The sequence below is a fragment of the Triturus cristatus genome, chromosome 1_2 (genome assembly GCF_964204655.1).
Source record: "Triturus cristatus chromosome 1_2, aTriCri1.1, whole genome shotgun sequence".
NCBI lineage: Eukaryota > Metazoa > Chordata > Amphibia > Caudata > Salamandridae > Triturus > Triturus cristatus.
The window spans coordinates 686,904,419-686,931,921 of record NC_140580.1 but is presented as its reverse complement, the minus strand read 5'-3'; positions in this window follow the sequence as shown (position 1 = coordinate 686,931,921).

The following is a 27,503-nucleotide window of genomic DNA, read 5'->3' as shown; positions in this document are numbered from 1 at the left end:
CTCTGGTATGCCTACCAAGCATAAATTAGACCTCCTATTATAATTTTCAAGGTCCTGCATTTTTTCCGCTATTTTGATTCTCTCTCTGTTGGCCGCCAAAAGATCTTTTTGTATTGCCGATAGAGAGTCCTCTAAGGATGAATTCCGCGTTTCAGCTTCGATGACTCTTAAGGGGAGATTCCCAAAACTTTCCTCCATTTTCGTGAGCCTACTGTGCAGCTGAGAGATTTCCTGAGCCTGGGAATTTTTTTAATCCCTTAGTTCCTGAAGGATAGTTCCGAGCAGAATTTCAATGGAGTTCGCTTTTGTAGCATTCGGGAGTGAAAACAACACGTCCTCTTGAGAGACCTGAGAAGCCTGTGGGCTTAACTCTTGGCTTGGAGCTTTCATAATGTGGGTGTAACGAGGATTTGTAAGCAGCTGAGCCGGAGGCTGAGAAAGGACCTGGGACAGTGCAGCATGGGAAGAAATTCTATCTTCTGAAGTTGGTACTGTAGGAGTTATTTCTTCAAAACCTTCTTCGAAGTCTTCAAGGCCTTCTTGGCCAGGCGCTGTCCTCTGCACTGCCCCTGCTAGCTCAGGTGTTATGAGGCTGGATGAAACCCCTCTGCCATTAGAAACACCTCGCTCCGGCTTGCCGCTTCTCCCCTCTTGATTCGTCTCCTCTTGTAACGGAGTGCTCGAAAGTTGCCCCTGTTGGAGAAGGGGTTTGGAGAAAAGAGGATATTGCTTAGGGGTTGGCTGACTTCCAGTATCCTTAGCTGGGGGTAGATTATTAACCACAATATCCACACAGCCTGTCTTCGTTCCTTTGTTCTTCCCATCCATCTCGCCTCTCGCGACTTTCTCACCTTTCGCACTTTTGGCGGCGTCTACTAGGCTCAATTCTGTTGAATGTTCAGACAAAGACAGCATATCTCCATCTTCGCCCCTCTTAATCTCCTCCTCGACGTAATCATTGTCTTCATCTTCTTCGTCACTTTGCTCTCTCAAAGCATTATATTTGTTTTTCCCGGCATGTAACTCAGCAGTCTTTTGTTTCAGGGCATTTTTTTGTTGCGTTTTCCTTTTATTTCTCCTCCCTCCATTAACCACCGGAGGAGTCTTAATCGTCAGCAACTCCCTCATCAATTCCAGCTTGGCCTGCTTGACCTTTGCCTTTGACGCCATTGCTGTATGGAAATTATCTAGCGCAGAAGCGCAGTAGAGGTAAGCGGAAACACAGTTTAACGTGGGGCGTGGAGGGCAGGGAGGACAAGGAGCAGATGTAGTAATATAACCTGAGAGAGTTCCTATACTTCCCTGCCTCTCATCGCCTCCTCGGTCTTCCTAAATGCGCCACTAGGGTTACCATACAATGCTTGCATGCTGTACTGAGAATGATCCACAAGGAGCAGACGAATGGTGAAATAGTGGAAAATTAAACAGGTGGCAAGCGGTAATGGCAAGAATAATTTCTGAGATTCAGTAAACAGCCTGAATACCTCATTAGGTGTAAATTTTGGCTAATCTGGACACAGCAATTGGTATAAGGATGTGTTTGCGGGTCTCGATTCACAAATCATAGTACATTTTTGGCCCAAATGCATTTGAAGGTTTAATTGGTGCTTGAAGAAAGCAATAGAATAAAGTAATTTATGTGTAATTTATGTGATCTATTAGCCGTTCTTTCCAGTAAGACCACATCTTCGGAGTATACAAATAACGGAATTTGTCATGCATACCGTGTCCATTAGCCACCAGAAATCGCTCAAGGTCATTAATGTACAGACTAAAAAGAAATGGAGCCAGCACACATCCTTTGCCAAACAACTCTCTCAATTGTGAAAGGGGTGAAACACTCACAATTAGGGCCAAAACTGACCATAGCAGAGACATCAGAATGCAGTTCTCTTAAAAAACAAACAATTGGTTCTTCTACCTCTAGAGTTAACATCCGTTGAATGAATAAGGGACTCAAAGAAGCTACCTAGGTCTATGAACATGAGGTGTAAGGATCTTTTTGTGGCCACTGTATACTCACTGGTTAGCAAGGACAAAATCAAACTCTGTTCAACTGTTCCCAGTCCATGTCGGAAACTGAACTGAACCTCAAAAAGAACAGAGTCCTCCTCGGTCCAGTTTTCTAATGTCACCAATACAATTCTTTTTAATACATAGTCTTTACAGAGTTCTTTTTGGTTACAGCTGCATTATCCTCTGCATTTGAAAACGTGATAGTCCACACCTTTAAGGTTTTTTTATATTCTTCAAAGTAAGTGCATTGATGCTATATAGCACTGTTGTGTATCTTTTTTCATTTTGTGTATATTTCATAAGGGTTATCCTCCCTACTATTCTTATATTTTAGGTAATTGAGTTACCTTGGTTCCAATTATTGTTTGTTGGTTCCGATTAAATATCTACCATAGGTAAGCAGTATTCTTTCTAGCAGTTCTATCCTTTTCTGACTTTCAGTAATCTCAGTGGACTCACGTCGTATTTTTACTCTTTCATCATTCTTTCTTCTGTTCCTTTTCTATTACTGGCATCTTATATAAATAAAGCTTTGTATCCACCCATTTGGGTTTTTGGTGTGCTCATGGGTTCTATTCTTTTTCTGATATATCTTTTTATCTTTTTATCTTTGTTCTTTTAAAAATGTTTTTTTTTCATTTTTCTCTTTATTAGCACATTCTGTAACTTGCCTTATTCACACAGACATTACAATTGTCATCGTTCCCTGTTATTGCATCTCAGGTCCTTTTGACTCAGTGTACATATTTTTATTGTATTGGTGCTATACACGATGCTCATTTTTGTTTGTTCAGGTTGCTTTGGCCGTCCTGAAGAAGGGGTTTTATTTTGCGCCAAAACGCGTGTAGACAAATGACTAAGAACTTGTCCAAAGATTTAACCCCACCTTGCTTAAATAAGCAACAATGAATTTACCTGTTTATGTTTTTATGTTATCTGTTTGATATTCAAGTCATGTATCTATTGTTTTGTATGTAACATATATTTGTGAATATGTTGCTATGTGTATTTTGTTGCATCATTTTGAACTATCTCATTTTTATCATGAATTTATATTAAAAATAAAATGTATATTTTAGTTTAAGAACCTTCTGTACACTGAGTCATTTATGGTACTGTTATACTAGTTAATGGCCTAGGTGTTTATTGTCCTCAGTACCAATACAATTCTGCCCTTAACATTGACTATGGAGTCTAAAAGTGAAATAGGGCTATAGCACCTAAGGTCAGTTCTTTTATCTTGTTTAAATATGAGAACAATAACAGACGTTGACCAAGACGAGGAAAAGTTACTCCCAGTATCCTCAGAACATTGGTCAAAATTGGCACCCACCGATCAAAGTTATTTTTATAATTATACATAGACACCCCATACGGCCTTACCCTTTGGACTCCTAAATTACTAATATGACCTCTTATTTAATAAAGGTTATGCAAACACTTGAAGAGTCAGGAGGCGCAACCTCATCATTAACACACAATGGGATATATTTATAAGAATTGGGGATATATTTACAAGAACTTAATTGTGGCATAACGTCAAAATTGTGACGTTACAGTGGCTTTTTTAATTGTCCTATTTACAAGTTGCCACTAACTGCAGTTAGAAGCACTTTTCCAGCGTAAAGGTGAATTTTCAAGATCACCACATCTGTTAGCAGAACTTAATGGAAATTAGATGAAAGGTAGGTGTTCCCGTGAAAAAACTGCTGCTAAACACACTTCGTGACATTCACAATGAAATTCTAGTATGTCGATAACCCCCCAAAACTGCTGCTAACTCAAATTAGAGGCAGTTTTTTAAGACCAGAAAATAGCTGGTCTTAGAATTGGTGCAAACACCTGGGCCCACATATAAAATGTCTGGGTGCTGGACAGTGGTGCAAGGAATATTGCTACGCTGTCCTGCGCCAAAACAAAAGGTCAGGAATGTACCCTATCAATTAGATAGGACGCATTCCTGGGCCCCATTAGTGAAACGTGTTTCATCACTTTGATAAAACAGCATTTGGACACTTTTCACTGTGCCCTACTAGCGACACCATGGCTGTACGGTGCTCCATGTCGCGATCAATGACTGATATGTCTGGAATCCTAAAATATCTGTCAGTGCTAAAGTCATACATTGCTACAGTTGTGTCACAAGCATGACGTAACTCCAGCAATGAATGGGGCCAGCCTATCCCTATGGCACTGAGGTACCCTTATGTCTGCCATGAGGCAGGCATACGTTTTTGACACAGTGGCGTCCTAGAGTAGCCGCAGTGAAATATGATAGATTTCACTCTGGCACTCCTAAGAAAGCTTTGTTGCATGGAAACGCACACCCTGCATACATCATTCCTGACCCAGGTATAATATGGCACGCGGCTTTACAAGGTCAGGCATATGCCTAGATGCATCACTTTGTAAGTATGGAGCAACAAGGGGCAAAAATCACGCTGCAAGTATGTCAAGAAAATGACGCACTAGAGGTGTTGAACTGTCGGAAGGGGCTCATGAATAAGTCACCCTGTATTTTTCCCCTAAGTTGACACACAATGGCTGCCATACGACAACATTGGCAACCTTACTCTATGGTGCAAGGGTGACTGTGTTGTGGAGTTGATTGATGTTGTGCAGGAAGGCACACCTACCTGCACAAAACCTATCAATCAAGGTTATTTCGTCTTTCTGTGTGTGCTGCAGAATGCTGCACACATAGAAAAAGTGAAAAAAGAGGAGAAATAAAAACATTTATTCTTGTAGCACTTCCCAAACACCATGCTTGGGGTGGTATTAGATTCTGACGCATTCTGAGGGTTTACAGTTTCTCGTAAACCTGGGAATGATTCAGATTCCATTGGTTTGGTGTGGGAACGCCCATAGCAACACCCATTGAACCAGTGGTGGCTCCCCCACTATGGCAGAGGTGCATCGCCCCACTGCTTTCAAGCAGTATGAGAAGTAGAAACATAAAATGATAATAACTTTCAGTTATTGTCATTTTATGGTTATGCTACTTTTTGGGCGGGCGAGGCTGCTCTGCTCTTGGAGGAGGGCAGGGGAGGAGTGGTTTGCCCACTTCTAAGTACACAATGACAGTTTGATCTGCCCTCTCGTGCTGCCAAAACCAGTCATGCGCACTTTCCCCAGTCTCCATGCATGCTTCATTATAGCCTGCGTGGAGAACACGTCCAGGCCCCCATTCTCTGGTTGAGCATCAAACCAGGACGCTCAAAACCATTGCAGCATTGTGATTGGCCAGTGGGGCTGGCTGTGCTTCCTGTTCCCTGGAGAGAGCAGGAGAGGAGACGCGGGACGGAGCGCATCCTCTCCTCAATCACAACCTCCCCGTGAATCTATGTGACCCCCTACAACCCCCCATGCGACCAACCGCAGTCGCCCTCACCCCATCACCCGCGAGACATGCTGGTCACCACTGCATGAAACACCCCTTTCACACTGTTCAATGTGTGAAAGGGGCACATATTTACAAGTCCATGAAAAGCCACGTAAAGTGGCATAGCGTGGCCTTGTAAACTTGCTGCAGCACATTGCGTAACTGGAATGTCAAACACGTGACATCACAGTGTTGCAAGAGTGCCGCTCTTGGATGATTGAAGAACTCCCATAGTTCATCCTTGGCAAGGTCAACAACACCATGGATCTCATGCCATTGCAGCTAGGAGCACCAATGAGACCACCACCATCACCTCTGACATGCATCGCTCACCTGGACAACTGCTTAGTTCTCTTTGGGTGACAACTGGACCTGATCCCTTGTAAGTGCTGACCTCAGTAGACTGGAACTTCAGCAACAGGAAGCTGGAGACCAGAGACCGCCAAAAGTCAGAGACTCTTTGGAGCTGTCTGTAACAATTGAAGCAGGAGAGACGCACAACCAGTCAACATTAAATTGTTGTCTAAGGAGAACAGTAAATTGCTTTATTCTATTCTGATGGCCAAGTTATATTGGCAAAGGTGGGGTGAGCACTCAGTTTGGGAGGTGCAGATCATAAAAAACAGCTGTAGATGGTGGAAAAGCTTTACAGTGTTTTCAAGTGAGCTTTTAAGATGGGCTATGCTTGCGTTCTGGTTGTCGTCATCCTTATGGGTCAAGTCCAGTCTATAATTGCTGCCCTGACTGGTAAATGCAATGGGGAGTAGTGGTCCCTGTATCCTTCACTCAGGTCAATAGTCTCTGTGCTGGGGAGGTCCATATATGTCCCAGTTACTGTTCCCTTCTGTTACTGCTCACCTCTAATCGGCCCCAGGAAGCCAGTAGGGGCGTATGGGCGCAGGCTCCAAAATTGATATCATTGTGTTGATGGCAGGAGGGCGACTTGCCAGAGTGGAGCAAGTATCTCCAGCAGCACCAGCCTGACTCTGTTCCTATCGCTACGAGCGTTGGGGTTTTCCAGCGGAGTTTCTATCAGTGAGGTGAAGCTCCCCTATCAGAGTTCAGTGAGCCCAAAGAGCGGCTTCTGGTTTTATGTTCAGGGTAACTGAGTTGCCGCTACAATATTTGGCTGCACCAGGTGGTGGCTGATGGTCATGGTGGTTGGTTTTGCAAGGAGTGACTCACAATATGTCAGTATGGGGCCACTACTTTTAAATGTTTTTGGCAAGGTTCAGCGGAGCCTCTCTAGCAAGCTGACATATTCGTCTGAGAAGCGATGATATTGCCCTCCTGGGAAGTAGGTTTTAAATTTGACTATTTGGCAAGAATTTCTACAAGCATGACATCAGAGAAGCATTAGCAGCACTGATAATTAGGATAACCTAAAAAGTTCAGAAGCGTCTATAGTAACGCAGTACAAGTGTGCTTACGGACGCAACACCGAAATATAGGCTACTAAGCAACGCCCGCGTGACATGAAGCAGGGAGCGGGGATGCAGCCTAAAAGTTCCGGCACATCAGATCCATTCACATTTATAGCAGGATCAGATAAGTGCCAAAAGGGAGGAGCACCCACCTTGATGCAGTAAGGAGTGTGGGGCGGTTGGGCCTAAGACTACCAACAGTAGCAAGTGGAGCACGATGCAATTTCCGAATGGAACAGGGGGCATACTTTGGTTGCTTACCGAGATCTTCTACGGGACCGATCCCGGGGGGCATATTCATGTAGCCTTCTATTTTAAATGGGCTGTAACCACGGGGACAGCACTCGGTTACGATTGTGGCCATTTCTCCTAATTTCTTAAGGGGGATGTGCTGCTTATCTTGCAGAGGTCACTATAAGGACAGACATCTCCTTTTAGATCATTAATTGGGGCACATCCAGAGGTTTTATCCCTGGGAAAAATGTCATTTGGATAAACATTATTAACTATTGGTATTTCCTATGTTCATTTGTACCTCCCCCAGAGAGTGACTACAGGGGTCTCGCCTTATCTCCCGCCAGTTTTAATATTACTCTTGTGGAAACTCGGTGAGTTTTAAGGTACTATTTTAACAGTTTGAATGAGTTGTGCAATGAGGGAACGACGTACATCTATCTGCGCATATACATTGATAAAGTGAATTTAAACCATTATGGATTATCTGGGTGTAGGTATGTTGACAAAAATACAGTTGCCATATCAGGGCATTATACCTATGGTGTGGTGGTTAAGCAATGAGTGGTGAAGAAAAGTGTGTTAAACGATGAAAGAGGGTGCATGAATATTCACCTTTCCTGTTTGTTGTTTCTCTTTCTCCTTTAGTACTTCGGTAGAGTGTTACATAGGGGATCCCTCGGTGCAGGGAACAAGTTGTAACTGGCCAACCTTATCTCAGGTAATGAGGGTATTTTAACAATTGGGATCAGACAGAAAGGTCCCGATGAATGCCAGTGTGGCCCTATATCCCGGGCACAATTACAAAGGCATAAACATGTCGACATATTGGCAGTAAGGAGAGGTGTAGGAGTTCATTACTTTCTTTCTGTCACCACCATCCTTCACGTTTTTAATCCTGGCCGGAGGGTCCAGGAATAAACTTACGCACAGAGACACCTCCCAGCTAGTTTTAATCTTCATTGCACTTTTTCTTTTGGTGATCCCAATATATTTTGACTTATTATTTCTGTATATTTTATATATTATGTCTTGTCTTCCCCACCCTATTGCTCCACCCCAGTCGTTGGTCTGTACAGGGTTGTACCGAAGTAGCCATATGATGAAGCATGTCACAATTTTGTGAGTGAGGGCAGTATTTTCACACCAAGCATGTGTCACCACTCTCTACTCCTCTATGTGTGTTTGAATTTTTGGACAGGGTGGCAAGATTAGTGGGGTTAGCCTCACCCCTTCTCTTTGTGTAATTCACAACTTCAATTCCAATCCAAGAGCTCGCCAGGGAGCATGTTTGCAGAGTGGTGGGCAAAGGGGGCATGGCCTGATATAAGAATTTAGCAATCCTGCTGTGTGGGACTCACCGGATGTAATAGAAGGGCTAGTTGGCCCCCAAGGAGTCCTTGGGGGCCAGCTACCCCTCCTGTTGCCTCCAGTAAGTCCCATACAGTGGGATTGCTAAGAAGTCTTCAGAGGCCACGCCCTCCTTTCTCCACTACTCTGCAAACGTGCCTCCTGGCACACTACTAGTTGGGGGATGAAGACATCTTTACTCCTGATGGAGTTTGGGGGCCAAGAAGCCTTCCTGGTACCTCCTGTAAGTCCTACACAGCGGAATTCATAAATGTTGGTCGGAGGCCCAGCCCTCTTTCTCCACCACTCTGCAAACGCGACTACTAGTTAAAAAACCTTTTGGAATGTTATAGGTCTTGCATTTACTACAGTTATGGCTATTGGCATTGTAAATGTAAAACCTTTTTACTAATGTTTTTTGGAGTGGTGTGGATGTATTTTGTGTTATGTATTATGCAGTATGTTGTGCAGTGAAATTATGTGGATAGAAAGTATGTGGTATTTAGTGTAAAGGGATTATGTAGAGTGATATATTATGTGTTATGGAGAGTAATTATGTGGTATGGTAGTCTGTTTTGTGGAGTGGTAACCTCAGGTTTAGTATTCCTCTTTTCCAGAGAAGCTAAACTATAAACTCAATGAGACAAAAAAAATAAGGAAACACTGAGGAACACTTCTGGACATAGTCAGAGGTATGAGCAGGGCCACTGGAATTATGCGACTGTTCAGCTGCACTGATTTTTACATAGTTATACATTTTCCGCATTTTCCACATAAGCCATCATCTGCTGAATAATCTGCAGATTTCAACAACACAAAATCTTGTTTCTAGCTCAAACGTTACCAAAAATGCAGCGACAAGTGTTACAGCATGGTGGAAGGCCCTTTAAAAACCTGGAATGGTCACCTGTTACTTATTGCTAAATGTGGGTGTTAAATTGCTACTAATGGTGCACAAACCACTATTGCTTCTCTTTGCGCCTCTTTCTGCATTTCTCTTGCTTCTTTGTGGACCTTTCTTCCTTTTTCTGCACTTCTCTTGCCTCTTTGTGCTCCTCGCTTCCTTTTTCCTTGTGCACCTCTCTTGCCATTTTGTGCACCTCTGTTGCTTCTTTCTTCACCGCTCTTGACTCTTTCTGCACCCTCTTCCGTCTTTTTGTACTTCTCTTGCCTCTTTCTGCACCCTTGTTCCCTTTTTTTCGGCACCTCTCCTGCCTGTTTCTGCATTTCTGTTGGTTCATTCTACAATCCCCTTGCCTCTTTCTGCACCTGTGTTGCTTCTTTCTGCACCCCACTTCCCTCTTTCTGCACCTCTCCTGCCTCTTTCTGCACCTCTCTTGCCTCTTTCTGCAGCTCTGTTGCTTCTTTCTGCACCCTTCTTGCCTCTTTCTATACCCCTGGTCCCTCTTTCTGCACATCTCTTCCCTCTTTCTGCACTTCTCTTCCCTCTTTCTGCACCCTTCTTGCCTCTTTCTGCACCTCACTTGCTCTTTCTGCAACTCTCTTTCCTCTTTCTGCAACTCTCTTGCCTCTTTCTGCACCTGTCATGCCTCTTTCTGCATCTCACTTGCCTCTTTCTGCACTTCTCTTGCTTTTTTCTGCACCATTCATGTTTCTTTCTGCAACTCTTTTGTCAGTTTCATCACCTCTCTTGCTTCTTTCTGCACTTCTGTTGCTTCTTTCAGCACTTCTCTTGCCTCTTTGTGCACTTCTTTAGCCGGTTTCTGCAGCTTTCTTGTCTCTTTCATCACTTCTCTTGCTTCTGTCTGCACCTCTATTGCTTCTTTCTGAACCCCTCTTGCCTCTTTCTGCACCCCTCTTCTGTCATTTTGTACCTGTCTTGCATCTTTCTGCACCCCTATTGCCTCTTTCTGCACCTCTCCTGCCTGTTTCTGCACATCTGTTGGTTCTTTCTGCACTCCTCTTGCCTCTTTCTGCACCCTCTTCCCTCTTTCTGCACCTCTCCTGCCTGTTTCTACACCTCTCGTGCCTCCTTCTGTACCTCTGTTGCTTCTTTCTGTACCCTTCTTGCCTCTTTTTGTACCCCTGTTCCCTCTTTCTGCATGTTTCTTCCCTCTTTCTGCACTTCTCTTCCCTCTTTCTGCAACTTTCTTACCTCTTTCTGCACCTCACTTGCCTCTTTCTGCACCTCTCTTTCCTCTTTCTGAAACTCTCTTGCCTCTTGCTGCACCTCACTTGCCTCTTTCTGCACCTCTCTTGCCTCTTTCTGCATCTCACTTGCCTCTTTCTGCCCTTCTCTTCCTTTTTTCTCCCCCTTTCTTGTTTCTTTCTGCAACTCTCTTGCCTGTTTCTTGATTTCACTTGCTTCTTTCTGCACCTCTGTTGCTTTTTTCAGCACTTGTCTTGCCTCTTTATTCACTTCCTTTGCCTGTTTCTGCAACTTCCTTGTCTCTTTCATCATTTCTTTGGCTTCTTTCTGCACCTCTCTTGCTTCTTTCCATACCCCTCTTGCCTCTTTCTGTACCCATCTTCCTTCTTTCTGTACCTCTCTTGCTTCTTTCTACACCCCCGTTCCCTCTTTCTGCACCTCTCCTGCCTTTTTCTGCACCTCTATTGCAGCTTTCTGAACTTCTGTTGCTTCTTTCTGCACTTCTCCTGCCTCTTATTGCAATGCTCTTGCCTCTTTCTGCATCTCTGTTGCTTCTTTCTGCACTTCTCTTGCTTCTTTCCACACATGTCTTGCTTCTTTCTTCACCCCTCTTGCCTCTTTCCGTACCCCTGTCCCCTCTTTCTGTACGTCTCTTCCCTCTTTTTGCACTTCTCTTCCCTCTTTCTGCACCCCTCTTATCTCTTTCTGCAGCTCACTTGCCTCTTTCTGCAACTCTCTTGTCTGTTTCGTCACTTCTCTTGCTTCTTTCTGCACCTCTGTTGCTTCTTTCAGCACTTCTCTTGCCTCTTTGTGCACTTCTTTAGCCTGTTTCTGCAGCTCTCGTCTCTTTCATCACTGCTCTTGCTTCTGTATGCACGTCCATTGCTTCTTTCTGAAGCCGTCTTGCCTCTTTCTGCACCCCTCTTCTGTCTTTCTGTACCTCTTGTGCCTCTTTTCACACACCCCTGTTGCCTCTTTCTGCACCTCTCCTGCCTGTTTCTGCACATCTGTTGGTTCTTTCTGCACTCCTCTTGCCTCTTTCTGCACCTGTGTTTGCTTCTTTCTGCACCCCTCTTCATTCTTTCTGCACCTCTCCTGCCTGTTTCTGCACCTCTCTTGCCTTTTTCTGCACATCTGTCGCTTCTTTCTGTACCCTTCTTGCCTCTTTCGTACCCCTGTTCCCTCTTTCTGCACGTCTCTACCCTTTTTGCACTTCTCTTCCCTCTTTCTGCACCCCTCTTATCTATTTCTGTGCCTCACTTGCCTCTTTCTGAAGCTGTCTTGTCTCTTTCTGCATCTCAGTTGCCTCTTTCTGCACTTCTCTTCCTTTTTTCTGCACCATTCCTGTTTCTTTCTACAACTCTCTTGTCTGTTTCATCACTTCTCTTGCTTCTTTCTGTACTTCTGTTGCTTCTTTCAGCACTTCTCTTGCCTCTCTGTGCACTTCTTTAGCCTGTTTCTGTAGCTCTCTTGTCTCTTTCATCACTTCTCTTGCTTCTGTCTGCACGTCTATTGCTTCTTCCTGTAGGAGAGTAGGATCTTCTTCACATGTTTATCCCCACTTTTTGCTGGTGTTTCACTGTTTTGCGACTTTAGTCTGGCTGGGACCCTGCTATTTAGGGCCCCAGGCTAGCTGTTTCCCCTCTAAATTGATTGCAAGTACTTTAGGTACACTCCAGATTGGATTCTGGGATACCCTTGTGAGTCCCTAGTATATGGTATACTATGTACCCAGGGCATAGGTAACCCAGAGGCCTACCAGGGGCTGAAGCATGTATTGTGCCACCCCTGTAAAACCATGCAAAATGACACCACAGGTCTGCTACTGCAGCCTGGGTAAGGTGGTGCATGCACCCCTTACTGAGGTATAGGTTCACTATATCTCATCTATCACTGCACATAGTAACGTATCAGTCACCCCTATGGCAGGCCTAATCGATCCTGAAGGCAGGGTGCTTGGTTATATGTGAGTGAGTGCCCAGGCATGAGCTGAGCCCCTCTGTAGCCTTCGAAATCTCTTCTCCAGGGTTGTCAGTGGTGCAACCTGACCATATACTCTTAAGTGCATTATATATATTCCCTAAATAATGAATGTAATATAGGCCCCGGTTTATTAAAAAGTACTGAGGCCCGTTGTCCACTATCTGGTTTAGTTAATAGTCCAAATTATTTTTTACATCTGGACACAGACTGCGAGGAAGGGATTAATGGTATTATAAGTATTGAGCATGTAGAACAGACTATTGTTGAAGGTAGGGGAGATAAGGTGGCCATTGACCAACAATATGCATATGCATTGAGAATAGTCTCCTGGAACATTGCGGGTATTAGAACTAGACTCTCTGATGAGGCTTGGCAATTATATATTAAGACGTTTGATATCATTTGCCTCCAGGAAACATGGTGCAGAGAGGAAGGGTTATTGACGGCTTTTGTTCATTTACAGTAGACACAACTCTGTCACTTGCAGGGAGGGCAAAGGGAGGATTAATGACCATGATCCCTGTCAAATATGGATCAGTAAAGATAGAGAATATCGTGGGCTCGCCCTGGTACAAGATTATCTTGATCTCTAATTTAATTGAAGTTCCAATACTATTGATTAATTGATATTATAATATCTTTGATCAAAATGAGAGTGGGATTATTAACACCCTTAAAGAGGAGATTAATAAAGCTGCGAGTGTTTATTTCCCTGTATGCATAATATCGACAGGAGATTTTCATTGCACCCTATGCCGTTATAGTAAGCACGCGGCATGTGGGATGTTAGATATTGAAAACCAACCTTTTTCTCATTTTAAACATACCTCGCAGGGCGAAGCATTAAATGATATAGTTATAGTCAATGACCTCTGCTTTTTTGATACTCTGGTTTGTAACCCTCCTATCCAGTATCCAACATTTATGGGCGGGGGCAGAACTAACACTATAGATTTCATGCTGATATCACGTACATTTTCACATTTGGCAGAAAGCTTTTTGGTAGAACCTAACCCTACTAGTGATCATAACCCTCTGACGATTAGTCTGCAAATAATGGCAGCAAAGGGTAAAAGTGATGAATATTCTATGAATTATAATCCTAGTCAGGGGGTGAAAATAAAATGTTCTAAAATAGATGCTGTAAAATTTGAAGAGAGTATTGTCAAAGCTAATGCTGGAAAGGTCTTGACATGTTTATCTGAGGCTTCTACTTCGGAGGTGGTCATACAGTGTTTTGAAGACATTTGTAAAGAGGTCACCAACTTGACTAGGGTAGTGAAGAAGAAAAACGCCCCGCAGGAAATTAGATGGTTTAATACAGAGTGTTCTAGGGCCTAAAGAGACGTTAAAAAAGCCTTGCACATGGTCCCCCGTGATAAGGCCTTAATAAGTTCGGCAAGACAACTTTATAAACAAGTAATTGGGCTCAGGAAGGTTGAATTAAGAACACTTGCCTGGGAAGACTTGGAGAGAGATAGCGCTCTCAAGGATTCCAGGGGCTTCTGGGAAGTCATAAACCGTCCTTTTTTTACAGATGCTGTTAGAAACATGGAATCAACTATAACAGGGGAATCCTGGGTAGACCATTTTTCGAAAATATTTAATCCAAACGGCGTATCCTTGCAACACCAAAAAGACCACACAATTATTAACTTGGAAACTGCGACCCAATTGAGTTTATCTATTTCTGCCAGCGAGGTTGAAGAGGCGCTGATAAAAGGCATCTCTGCAAAAGCCCCAGGGCCAGACGGGGTACCCCTAGACATGTTTAAGGGCAATCTCCAATTATGGGCTCCATTTTTGGCAAATGTTTTTAAAGCATAATAGTGGGTCGCATCCCTACTACGTGGAAAGAGGCCGTGGGGGTGCCGATATATAAGAAAGGCAACAGGACTGATCCTGTATGCTATAGGCCCATATCCCTAATTGATGCAACATGTAAAGTGCTGGGGAGGGTAATTCTCGCCCGTCTGGAAACCTGGGCTAATGACTCTGGTCTTATATCTCAATCACAATATGGTTTCCGGAAGGGAATGGGAACGAATGAACAATGTCTCAACCTGTCCCTAGTTATGGGTAAGTACATGAAGGCCAAGGGTGGGTCAATCCACCTGGCCTTCATGGACTTGTCTAGTGCCTTTGACACAGTCAATAGAGAGAAGTTGTGGACATTAATGGAAATAATGCGCTTTGAGAAAGCACTTATTACTTTGTTGCATAGATTTAACTCGACAACCTCTGTCTCTATACGCTATGGACCAGGGGGCGAAAAAACTAGGCCTATTGCGTCTACTGAGGGTGTCAAACAGGGATGCATATTGGCCCCCTTTTTATTCCTTTTATATACAAATGGGGTGGAGAAATTTTTATTGGATCAGCAGCTGGACTATCCGAGCATTGGCGGAAAGCGGGTTCCCCTTTTATCATATTTGGATGACACAGCACTGATGACTTTAACTGCTATTAGACTACAAAAAGCTTTAATGGCTTTTACTGACTTTATGATGGCACTGGATCTTAAAGTAAATTTTAGTAAGTCTTTTATTATGGTGTGTGGCCCAAAACAAACACAAACAAGGACATTTGTGGTAAAGGAAAATACTGTAGACAAAATACCTAATTTCACATATCTGGGGAACGTCTTCAACAATAAACTGAATTGGGATCATCTGATTATAGTGAGGGTCCAACACACTAGCAGAATCATAGAGGGCTTGTTCCGCTTTGCATGCAAGTTGGGTCATAAGCCGGTCGGGGAAATGCTTACCTTGTATAGATCAAAATGCTGGTCAGTCACAACTTATGGGGCAGGAGTATGGGGCTATGAAAAATGTAGCCAGATACAAATTCTGGAAAACTATTTTTTTTAAAGACTATTGATGATCCCTATTAGTTCTCCTACGAAATGTTGTCACTCCAAATTGGGAGTGGATTATGTTGAAGACCGAATTAAAATTGCCCCATTCATTTTATGGGGGAAAGTGTGGTCTTCAGAGGAATTGTCATTCACTAGAGAGATCATGAAGGACTGTATGAGCCTGGAAAATGTATCGTCCATTCCTTGGCTCCGTTATGTTAAAGATGCATTCAATAAGATTGGTCTGGGAAATTATTATGACAATCCCGAAAGCATACCAGCTAATATGAAACCAATCATAAAAAATGCTTATTACAAAGAATTAGGAATGCTTGACCCGGTCGACGAGCTTTTAGTTTATCGGCAGCCAAGAGACCAGGAATTTTATTTATCTTTTAGCACCCATACACAATCACGCTTCCTTCTGACTAGGTTTCGTTTCTGCACAGTGCACTTTCTTCTGGCTTTTCCTAACCCAGTGAGCTGGTCTGAGAGACTGACTCCCTGTCCATGTAATAATCTAGCTAAACAAAACACAATGCACTTTATGCTCTTTTGCACACTATATAAGGATATAAGGGCCAGTTCTATTAGGCCAATTTTGAAGGAAATCTGTACTAGTTCGCATCCAGAGGGTTTTAATTATTTATTATCTTTATCTTCAGTTGCCATCTGTAGTGCTGTGCTTAATTTTATTAGAACTGAATTATCAATTAGGAAACGTCATGAATTGTGTTAGGAAATCCGGGTAATGCGATTGAAGGGTTTAAATCCATGCAGTTATTTTCGGATAGTGATAGAATAAGCTGAAAGCTTAAGATCATGTTTAAAATTTTATATTGTGAAATCTAAGTATTTATCCACCCCAAATGTTGTATTGGAAAATTTTAAAGATGTTTTATGTATGATGCTTACTTTTATTATTCAATGAATCGAATAAAGTTTATTTGATGATTCATTATATCTTAAACTGTTAATGCTAACTTTGGACTGACTGCATTGAACCATGTTGTGTTTGGTGTCAAAAACCTTGGAATCATACCCCCACATCAGTTCTTGATGTGATGATATGATCCCACCCTTCTAGAGGGAGAGACATGACAGTACTGGCATACCCGGTAGAAATCTAATAGAGCCCAGGCATCACAAAATAGATGTTGCAGCCACAGACACGGGTCTCTTACTGCTGACCGAAACTCCGGCACGGGAGGCCTGGACAATAGGTTTCCTGTCCGAGGAAGGTGTAACCACCTCCCAGACAGGCTTATGTGTATTGGAGCTTGGTAGGAGCACTCTCTGAGTGCTTTGAAGTCCTGCACTGGGGGCACATTTGGTTTCCCTGTGCATAGTTCAGCTCAAACCGGTTCAGGGGCTTCCAGCCCCTGCTCTGGCATGAAACTGGACAAAGGAAATGGGTGTAGCCACCCCTCTTTCCAGGGGATTCACAGTCGAGCAAGAGAAAAGGCCAAAATAAACCACGGTGTAAAATCTGTAAGCAGAAACCTCACTGGACAAGTGATGCACCAAGTCCAAAGAATCAACTCCAGCCACCATTGCCCCTAAGGCAACTGTTCCCCCAAGAACAGCTACAATTGGTGGTGGTAATGTTCAGAATAAGGGTGTAGTAAGGTTGACCCTGAGTTCTGAGATGGACTCTGGCCTAGTCAGAGTTCCAACTCAGGCTGTTCTAGTCTGTGATAGGGGCATGGATATGTCCTTCTTTGTGAGTCCAGTAACTTGGGCAGATACAGACAACAGCCTTTAATAAATGGAAAAGAGGCTTTGGCATTCAGGGACACAAGAGCAAGTGTCATAATGGTGACAAAAGATCTTGTGGATCCTGGGCAGATTATACTTGGTGAAATGTACGAAGTGACCAATGATAGCAATGTCAGAACAGACCATTCTCTGGCAGTTGTTAACTTCTCCTGGGGATGTGTAACTGGCCTTAAGAAGGTTGTGGTAAGTGCAGACCTACCAGTACAATGCTTGCTTGGCAATGATCGAGCTTGGGCGGAAGTGGAGCTCTTTCCCCGAGGAAGTGCCTAGGGGTGAAATTCCCCATGACCTGACCTCTAATGCTGACCAGGAAGATAACAATGATCTTGACCTGGAAAATCCAGCTCCCCTGGAAGACGAGGGGGAGAGCCATACTGGCCCCCTCTTTGTCCCTCCAGGAAGAGTTGGTGGTGGGCCTAGAAGGTCTAGATCTTCCTCTGTGGAGTCTAACCATTCAGGTTCATCTATAGGGACCTTTATCTCTTCTCATAGGAGAGAAACCTCTCAGGAGAGGAGGGAGAGACTGCTTAAGTATGAGGAAGCTCAGCTTGAAATCAGAAGAAAGCAGGTAGACCTAGATAAGGAGGCCCTAGAGCTCTACAGAGCTAGAAAAAAGTTAGGGCTAGAGTCCCATGGTGGCAGCAACATCCCTGGAGATAGGGAGAGGTCTCATGACCATAGAAACCTGAATAAGATTGTCCCTCCCTACCAGAGTGGGGATGACATCCATAAATGGATAACTGCACTGGAAAGGGCCTGTAAAGTTCAAAAGGTCCCCCAGGAGCAGTGGGCAGCAATATTATGGCTCTCCTTTGCAGACAAAGGTAGAGATAAGCTCTTCACTGTTAGAGAGGAGGAGGCAGATGATTATAGCAGTCTGAAAAGTGTATTAATTGAAGGGTTTGGCCTAACCACTGAACAATACAGGTTAAAGTTCAGGGATACCCAAAAGGCACAAAATCAAGACTGGGTAGATTTTGTAGATTGTGCTACTAAGGCTCTGGAGGGTTGGTTACTTGGCAGCAAAGTGCGGGACTTCCAAGGATTGTACAATTTGATTATGAGGGAGCAAATCCTTAATAACTGTCAAAATCAGCTGTTGCACCAGTACCTGGTGGACTCAGATCTGACCTCTCCCCAAGAATTGTGAAAGAAGGCAGACACGTGGGTCAGAACCAGGGTGAGGCAGAAGGTGGTGAACCCAAGAAGCAAGATCCTAAAAACTCTGATAAGGGTGGGGAGAAAGGTAAGGACCAGAAGTCTTCCCAAGTGACCCAAAAATCTTCTTTAGGTGGGGATTCACAGTCTAGCAAGAGAAAAGGCCAAAATAAACCACGGTGTAAAATCTGTAAGCAGAAACCTCACTGGACAAGTGATGCACCAAGTCCAAAGAATCAACTCCAGCCACCATTGCCCCTAAGGCAACTGTTCCCCCTAGTACAGCTACAATTGGTGGTGGTAATGTTCAAAATAAGGGTGTAGTAAGGTTGACCCTGAGTTCTGAGATGGACTCTGGCCTAGTCAGAGTTCCAACTCAGGCTGTTCTAGTCTGTGATGGAGGAATGGATATGTCCTCCTTTGTGAGTCCAGTAACTTGGGCAGATACAGACAACAGCCTTTAATAAATGGAAAAGAGGCTTTGGCATTCAGGGACACAAGAGCAAGTGTCATAATGGTGACAAAAGATCTTGTGGATCCTGGGCAGATTATACTTGGTGAAATGTACGAAGTGACCAATGCTAGCAATGTCAGAACAGACCATTCTCTGGCAGTTGTTAACTTCTCCTGGGGAGGTGTAACTGGCCTTAAGAAGGTTGTGGTAAGTGCAGACCTACCAGTGCAATGCTTGCTTGGCAATGATCGAGCTTGGGCTGAAGTGGAGCTCAGGACACATGCAGAAATGAAAGGGATCCCTGCTCATGTCTTTGCTGTGACTAGGTCACAGGCCAAAATGTCATACACTGGACAGGCCCTGGATTCTGGAAGAATGGACCAGGCGCCTCCCAAGAGGAGGAGCAGTAGGGTTAAGGCTGTGCCTTCCCACCTGACTCAGAATACAGATCAGTCTCCTGAAGCAGATGATCTTGAGCCTGAAGAAGGAACTGTCCCAGAGGAGCTGGAACCTGACCAGGTTGAGTTCTTGGGGACAGGGGGCCCTTCCAGGTCTGATCTGAGCCAGGAGCAGAACACCTGCCCCTTTCTCGAACCCCTCAGAAAGCAAGCTGCTGATGAGGCTGCTGGGAATGCTAATGGCACCCATAAAATATATTGGGATGATGGACTCCTTTACTCAGAGTGTAGAGACCCCAAGCCTGGTGCATGCAGGAGGTTGGTTATACCTCTGAAGTTTAGGGGTTTCCTATTGACACTAGCCCATGATATTCCTTTAGCAGGACACCTGGGCCAGAACAAGACTTGGGACAGAATTGTCCCTCACTTTCACTGGCCCCACATGTCTGAAGACACTAAGGAGTTTTGTCGCTCCTGTGTGACCTGCCAAGCCAGTGGCAAGGCAGGTGGAACCACAAAGGCCCCCCTGATACCACTACCTGTGTTGGGGGTTCCCTTTGAGAGGGATGGGATTGATATTATTGGTCTCATGGATCCTCAAACTGCATCTGAGCACAGAATTATCCTGGTGGTGGTGGACCATGCCACTAGGTACCTAGAGGCAATCCCCCTTAGGACCACTACAGCACCTGTGGTGGCAAGAGCTCTCTTGGGTGTATCCTCAAGAGTAGGCTTCCCTAAGGAGGTAGTATCTGACAGAGATGCAAACTGTATGTCAAGTTATTTAACTGCTATGTTGAAAGAGTGTTGAATTACAAATTCAACACACCCTATCACCCACAATGCAATGGTTTAGTTGAAAGATTCAACAAAACCTTAAAGGGCATGATCAAAGGCCTCCCAGAAAAGCTTAGGCGCAGATGGGACATCCTTTTGCCCTGCCTTTTGTTTGCCTACAGGGAGGTGCCACAAAAGGGGGTTGGTTAAAGCACTTTTGAACTTTTGTTTGGCCATCCTGTTAGGGGTCCTTTGTGTCTGCTGAAGGAGGGATGGGAGTTACCTCTCAAACCCCCTAAACAGGACATAGTGGACTATGTACTTGGTCTCCGCTCCAGGATGGCTGAGTATTTGAAAAAGGCAACTAAAAACCTTGAGGCTAGTCAGGAATTACAAAAGGCCTGGCATGACCAAAAGGCTGTGCCAACTATTTATCAGCCAGGACAGAAAGTGTGGGTGTTGGAGCCTGTGGCCCCAGCAGCCCTCCGGGACAAATAGAGTAGTCTCCATACAATTGTTGAACAGAAAGAGGAGGTCACCTACTTGGTAGACCTTAGAACCCCTAGGAGTCCCCACAGGGTATTTCATGTCAACAGATTAAAACCATATGTTGACAGGGTAGACATGGGCTTGCTCATGGTTACTGATGAAGGACAGGAGGAAGAGAGTGACCCACTCCCTGACCTGCTTTCTCTGAACCCTGATTATGGGTCAGTTGATGGTGTAGCCTTAACAGGCAGCCTCACTGCCTGTCCAGCAGAAAACTGACTGCAGAAAGCTTCTCAGTCAGTACAGACATGTGTTTTCTCTGACTCCAAGTCAGACCATCTGGTGCACTCATGAAGTGGACACTGGGGACAGTCTGCCTGTGAAGAATAAGATCTACTGGCAACCTGACCATGTCAGGGACTGTATAAGGACAAAAGTCCAAAAGATGTTGGATTTGGGAGTCATTGAACCCTCAGATAGCCCTTGGGCTAGTCAAGTAGTCCTGGTTTCTAAACATCACACCAAAGATGGCAAGAGAGAGATGAGATTTTGTGTGGATTACAGGGGTCTCAATGCAGTACTAGGACTGATGCCAATCCCATCCCCAGGGCAGATGATTTGATAGATACCTTGGCCTTAGCCACGTTTCTAAGCACATTTGACCTGACAGCTGGCTACTGGCATATCAGACAAGGTGATGATGCAAAGCCAAAGACAGTATTTTCTACCCCTAGTGGGCACTATCAATTTGTGGTAATGCCCTTTGGTTTGAAGAATGCACCTGCCACTTTCCAAAGGTTGGTGAATCAAGTCCTCACAGGCCTGGAAGACTATAGTGCAGCATATCTAGATGATATTGCTGTCTTTAGCTCCAACTGGGAGGATCGCCTGGTCCACCTAAGGAATGTTTTGGAGGCCCTGCAAAAACAGGCCTAACTATCAAGGCTACTAAGTGCCAGATAGGGCAGAGTCAGGTTATATACCTGGGCCACCTTGTAGGTGGAGGCCAGGTTCAACCATTGCAGAGCAAAATCCAGACCATAATGGACTGGGTTGCTCCCACTACCCAGACTTAGGTGAGAGCCTTCTTAGGCCTGACTGGGTTCTATAGAAGATTTGTCAAGGGGTATGGATCAATAGTGACACCCTTGAATGACTTAACCTCTAGGAAAATGCCCAAAAAGGTTCAGTGGACAGTTAGCTGTCAAAAGGCATTTGATGACCTGAAGCAGGGCATGTGCACTGCTCCCATTCTACCAAGTCCTGACTACTCCAAAAAGTTAATTGTCCAAACAGATGCATCTGAGTTGGGGGTAGGGGCTGTACTGCCTCAGTTGAATGATGAAGGTCAGGATCAACCAGTAGCTTTCATAAGCAGAAGGTTGACCCCCAGAGAGAAAAGTTGGTCAGCCATTGAGAGGGAGGCCTTTGCTGTGATTTGGGCTCTGAAGAAGTTGAGGCCATACTTGTTTGGTACTCACTTCATTGTTCAGACAGACCATAACCCCTCTTATGGCTAAAATAGATGAAGGGTGAAAACCCCAAACTTCTCAGGTGGTCCATTTCCTTACAGGGGTTGGACTATACAGTGGAACATAGACCTGGGAGTAACCGTGCCAATGCAGATGGACTCTTCAGATATTTCCACTTAGAACATGAAGACTCAAATGGTCAAGGCTAGTTTAATGTCCCTGCGTTTGGGGGGTTGTGTAGGAGAGTAGGATCTGCTTCACATGTTTACCCCCACTTTTTGCTGGTGTTTCACTGTTTTTCGACTATAGTCTGGCTGTGACCCTGCTATTCAGGGCCCCAGCCTAGCTGCTTCATTGATTGTAAGTACTTAAGGTACACTCCAGATTGGTTTATGGGGTACCCTTGTGAGTCCCTAGTATATGATATACTATGTACCCACGGCATAGGTACCCCAGAGGCCTACCAGGGGCTGAAGCATGTATTGAGCCACCTCTGGAAAGCCATGCAAAATGACACCACAGGTCTGCTACTGCAGCCTGGGTAAGGTGGTGCATGCACCCCTTACTGAGGTATAGGATCACTATACCTCACCTATCACTGCACATAGTAACCTATCAGTCACCCCTATGGCAGGCTTTGTCAATCCTGAAAGCAGGGTGCTAGGTTATATGTGAGTGGGTGCACAGGCATGAGCTGAGCCCCTCTGCAGCCCTCGGAATCTCTTCTCTGGGGTTGTCAGTGGTGCAGCCTGACCATATACTCTTAAGTGCAATATATCTTAAACGGTTAATGCTAACTTTTGACTGACTGCACGGAAACATGTCATGTTTGGTGTCAAACTCCTTGGAATCATACCCCCACATCAGTTCTTGATGTGAGGATATTATCCCATCCTTCTAGAGGGAGAGACATGACAGTACTGGACAAAGCAAATGGGTGTAGCTAACCCTCTTTCCAAACCCTCCCATAGGTGGGTCCCCAGAGCTAGTCCAACCCCTTCCTTAGGTATATGTAAGAAACCTCTGTAACCAGAACTTTAGATATCCCTGGACGAAAGTCTGAAGCTGAATCCTGGAACTTTGACGCTCTACTAAAGACTAGAACACTGAAGAAATCTCCCTTGGGGTCAAGGAGTGACTTCCCTGTTTGGCAGACACCAACAAAGCATTTTGTCGGGTTGCATCTCCGAAGCTCCCACCACACTCCGAAGTATTTGCAGCACAGGAAGAGGATTTCCAGACATAGCAGAGGCCGACCCCAGTCCCCAGCAAAGCTGAGACCTGCAGCCCTCGTGAGTAGTATGGAACCGGAACTCCTGGTCACCGTGCACTTTTGCAAGTGCATTGACTTCTCGACGTCTCTTGAAGTCGTGCTTGGTGTTACTTGTAGCACCCACCTCGAGCAGAAGATCCACCGAATAATGTCAGCCTAGTCACCCCAAGTGACCCGTGGGCTGCCATTTTGTGTTTCCTCTCGAGGTCCCTTCACGATCCCTAGTCCGTCGACTGGTGGGTCCCTGAGGGGGTAACTTTGAATTTCAATGGGCTTCCCTGGTTGTTCTAGACATGCCCTGACTCCCCACCAAGTGGGGAGTCCCTTAGACCTTGCTGGTCTGCACCGAAGCATCTTTCTCCTTTCTGCGTGGGTTGCTGTTGCCAAGCTTGTTGTGTCCAATCAGGGCACTGATGCAGCAGCACTCAACATCTTTTGTGGGACAGCTCGAATCCAGCTCCTGGTTGTCCTCGACACCTCCTGGTCCTCGTGGCTGAAGAGTCAAGCTTCACCTTCTTCACCTAAAATCACCAGACATCGGTGGGCATCCAGGTATCGTCTTCCTGGTCACTGGTAAGTGACCCACTCTCTGTCCCCTCTGCTTTCAGGTTCTTCTCGACTTTGATCCAGGCTTGGCTCTTTTTGGACACTTCGCATCTTCCCGGCAGCAGCACTTCTTTGCCAGCACCCATTGAAATCGACGATGCGACCCAACACCATTTGACACTTATGCACCCGGTTTCCCTGGGTGAGGTAACACGAGTACTGGGTGTTGACCCTAGAACTTCCTAAGTCCCAAAGGGTTTGGTCCTGACTCATTTCTAAGTGTCCCTAATCTTTAAAAATATAACTGCGACTTTCCCCATAGAAGCTAACGGGAGCTCGCGAATGTGTTCTCACACTGCACACAGCCCCGTGGGTCCCCTGTGTCAGTACCTTGGGTGGTTTCCTGGGGTCCCAGCGATTCTACAGGCCCTAGGCCTTTTGTCTAGTTAAGTTGTGGTTCTTATACCACTATTTTAGTATATGGTTTGGCTCGCCCCTAGGGCCTGACGTGCATTTGTGCTATTTTACTGTGATATTTGAAGTGTAACGTATGTGTATTGACCTCTAGTCTCATAAAGAGACTAGGAGGTTGTGCTTAGAAATAAATACATATATTTTATATATATACCTGGTGTGGGTGTCTTTCATTTAGGCACTCAAGAGATTATAGACTGGTAAAACAAGCAGCTTTACATTCCTTCAAGACTTAGCCTGAAGGCTGCTCTCCATAGCTACCACTAGGATAGCTGTCAATAAAGGTTGTCTTTAACCTATAATCAATAAGGGGTTGGTTGGACTGGTACAGGGTGTCCACTATAACTAGTGGACAGCATATACCAGGCCAACTTCTCACACTTTCTGAACCCCTCTTGCCTCTTTCTGCAACCCTCTGTCTTTCTGTACTTCTCGTGCCTCTTTCTGCACTTCTCTTCCTTTTTTCTGCACCATTCCTGTTTCTTTCTGCACCTCTCCTGCCTGTTTCTGCAAATCTGTTGGTTCTTTCTGCACTCCTCTTGCCTCTTTCTTCACCTGTTTTGCTTCCTTCTGCACCCCTCTTCCCTCTTTCTGCACCTCTCCTGCCTGTTTTTGCACCTCTCTTGCCCTTTTCTGTACCTCTGTTGCTTCATTCTGCACCCTTTTTGCCTCTTTCTGTACCCCTGTTCCCTCTTTCTGCACGTCTCTTCCCTCTTTCTGCTCTTCTCTTCCCTCTTTCTGCACCCCTCTTACCTATTTCTGCATCTCGCTTGCCTCTTTCTGTACCTCACTTGCCCTTTTCTGTACCTCTCTTTCCTCTTTCTGCAACTCTCTTGCCTCTTGCTGCACCTCACTTGCCTCTTTCTGCACTTCTCTTCCTTTTTTTCTGCACCTTTCCTGTTTTTTTGCAACTCTCTTGCCTGTTTCATCATTTCACTTGCTTCTTTCTGCAGCTCTGTTGCGTTTTTCAGCACTTGTCTTGCCTCTGTCTGCACTTCTTTTGCCTGTCTCTGCAACTTCCTTGTCTCTTTCATCATTTCTTTTGCTTCTTTCTGCACCCATCTTCCTTCTTTATGTACCTCTCTTGCTTCTTTCTACACCCCCTTCCCTCTTTCTGCACCTCTCCTGCCTGTTTCTGCACCTCTTGTGCCTATTTCTGAACTTCGTTTGACTCTTTCTGCAGCCCTGTTGCTTCATTATGCACTTCTCTTGCTTCTTTATGCACCTGACTTGCTTCTTTCTGCACCCTCTTGCCTCTTTCTATACCGCTGTTCCCTCATTCTGCACATCTCGTCCCCCTCTCTGTGCCTCACTTGCCTCTTTCTGCACCCATCTTGTCTCTTTCTGCATCTCACTTGCCTCTTTCTGCACTTCTCTTCCTTTTTTCTGCACCAATCCTGTTGTTTTCTGCAACTCTCTAGTCTGTTTCACCACTTCTCTTGCTTCGTTCTGCACCTCTGTTGCTTCTTTCCGTACTTCTCTTGCCTCGTTGTACACTTCTTTGGCCTGTTTCTGCAACTCTTGTCTCTTTCATCACTTCTCTTGCTTCTGTTTGCACCTCTATTGCTTCTTTCTGAACCCCTCTTGCCTCTTTCTGAACCACTCTTCCGTTTTTCTGTACCTCTCTTGCCTCTTTCTGCACCCCTGTTGCCTGTTTCTGCACCTCTCCTGCCTGTTTCTGCACCTCTTGTGCCTCTTTCTACACTTCTCTTGTCTCTTTGTGCACCTGTGTTGCTTCTTTCTGCACCCGTTTCCTCTTTCTGCACCTCTCTTGCCTGTTTCTACACCTCTTTTGCCTCTTTCTTTACCCCTCTCGCCTCTTTCTGCACCTCTGTTGCTTCTTTATGTAGCCCTGTTCACTCTTTCTGCATGTCTCTCCCCTCTTTCTGCACTGCTCTTCCCTCTTTCTGTACCCCTTTTGCCTCTTTCTGTGCCTCTGTGCCTCTGTTGCTTCTTTCTGCACTTCTCTTGCCTCCTATTGCACCGCTCTTGCCTTTTTCTGCACCCCTTCCCTCTTTTTCATCACTTCTTTATCTTCTATCAGCACCTCTGTAGCTTCTTTTTGCACCCCTCTTCCTTCTTTCTGATCCTCTCTTGTCTCTTTCTGAACCTTTGTTCCCTCTTTCTGTTCCTCTCTTGCCTGTTTCTGCAACTCTCTTGTTTCTTTCTGCAGTTCTCTTTCATGTTTCTGCACATCTCTTACCTCTTTCTGCACATTTCTTACTCTTTCTGCAACTCTTTTGTTTTTTTGGCAGTCCGCTTGCTTCTCTCTATACTTCTCTCGCCTGTTTCTATATTGAAATAGGAAGTGCAAGCTGGTAAGTTTAAAGGTCTGCGTGCTCTCGTGACTGAGGTATATGTCTACTTGTACATATATTCTCACATTTGTTATGGATCTGAACACTGTAGCTTAAAAAAACGGGTAGCTTCTCTTGTAAGTTGTCAAATCTTGTTAGTTCTGCACTGTCATTCAGTTGCACAGGCAGACATGTGTTATGTATATAGGTGTTATAGAGCCCCTCACATGTACTATTGAATATGCGTGTGCCCTGTATTAGGAGCAGAAAGGAATACATCCACCTTCTTGTACACACATTTACAGTGTATGCTGTTTCAAACACGGATATTCAAGTTTGTGTATGTTTCTTTTTATCTAACATGTTACCAGGTAAAAGCAGAGATACACACATACATACCTTCACAAACTTGGTCAGACTTACAACAGTGATATGGTTAGGATTGCTGTTTTACATTTGGTATGCATAACATTCGAAACAGTCGATGACAGTGAACCATCAAGAGAAAAGTGAAGTTTAAGACATCTTGGGAGAAGGATTAGTGATTAGGCTACTTTGTATGAGTCTGTGGAAAGGTACAGTTAAATTACGCCTCTTTCTGCAAATCTGTTGCTTCTTTCTGCACTTCTCTTTCTTCTTTCTGCGCCTTTCTTCCTCTTTCTGCATATGTCCTACCTATTTAGGCATATTTAGAAATTAGTGAGGTTTCAGGGACGTTATAGTTAGGAATTAGCAGTTAAAAAACCTTTGAAATTCACTGCAAAAATCATAGGTTTCAGGGACTTTATAGTTAGAAATTAGCATTTAAAAAACCTGAGAAATTCACTGAAAAAACCACAGGTTTCAGGGACATTATAGTTAGCTGGAGATTTTACTCGTACAAAACCAGAGAAATTTGCCCGTTATAGTTAGTTGAGCTAACTGTAACTCACGCCCCCGCAATGCACTGCTGATGATGTCCCATATTACATCACTTATGACATTGTCAGTGACATCACTGATCACATCACTGGTGACATCTCAAATG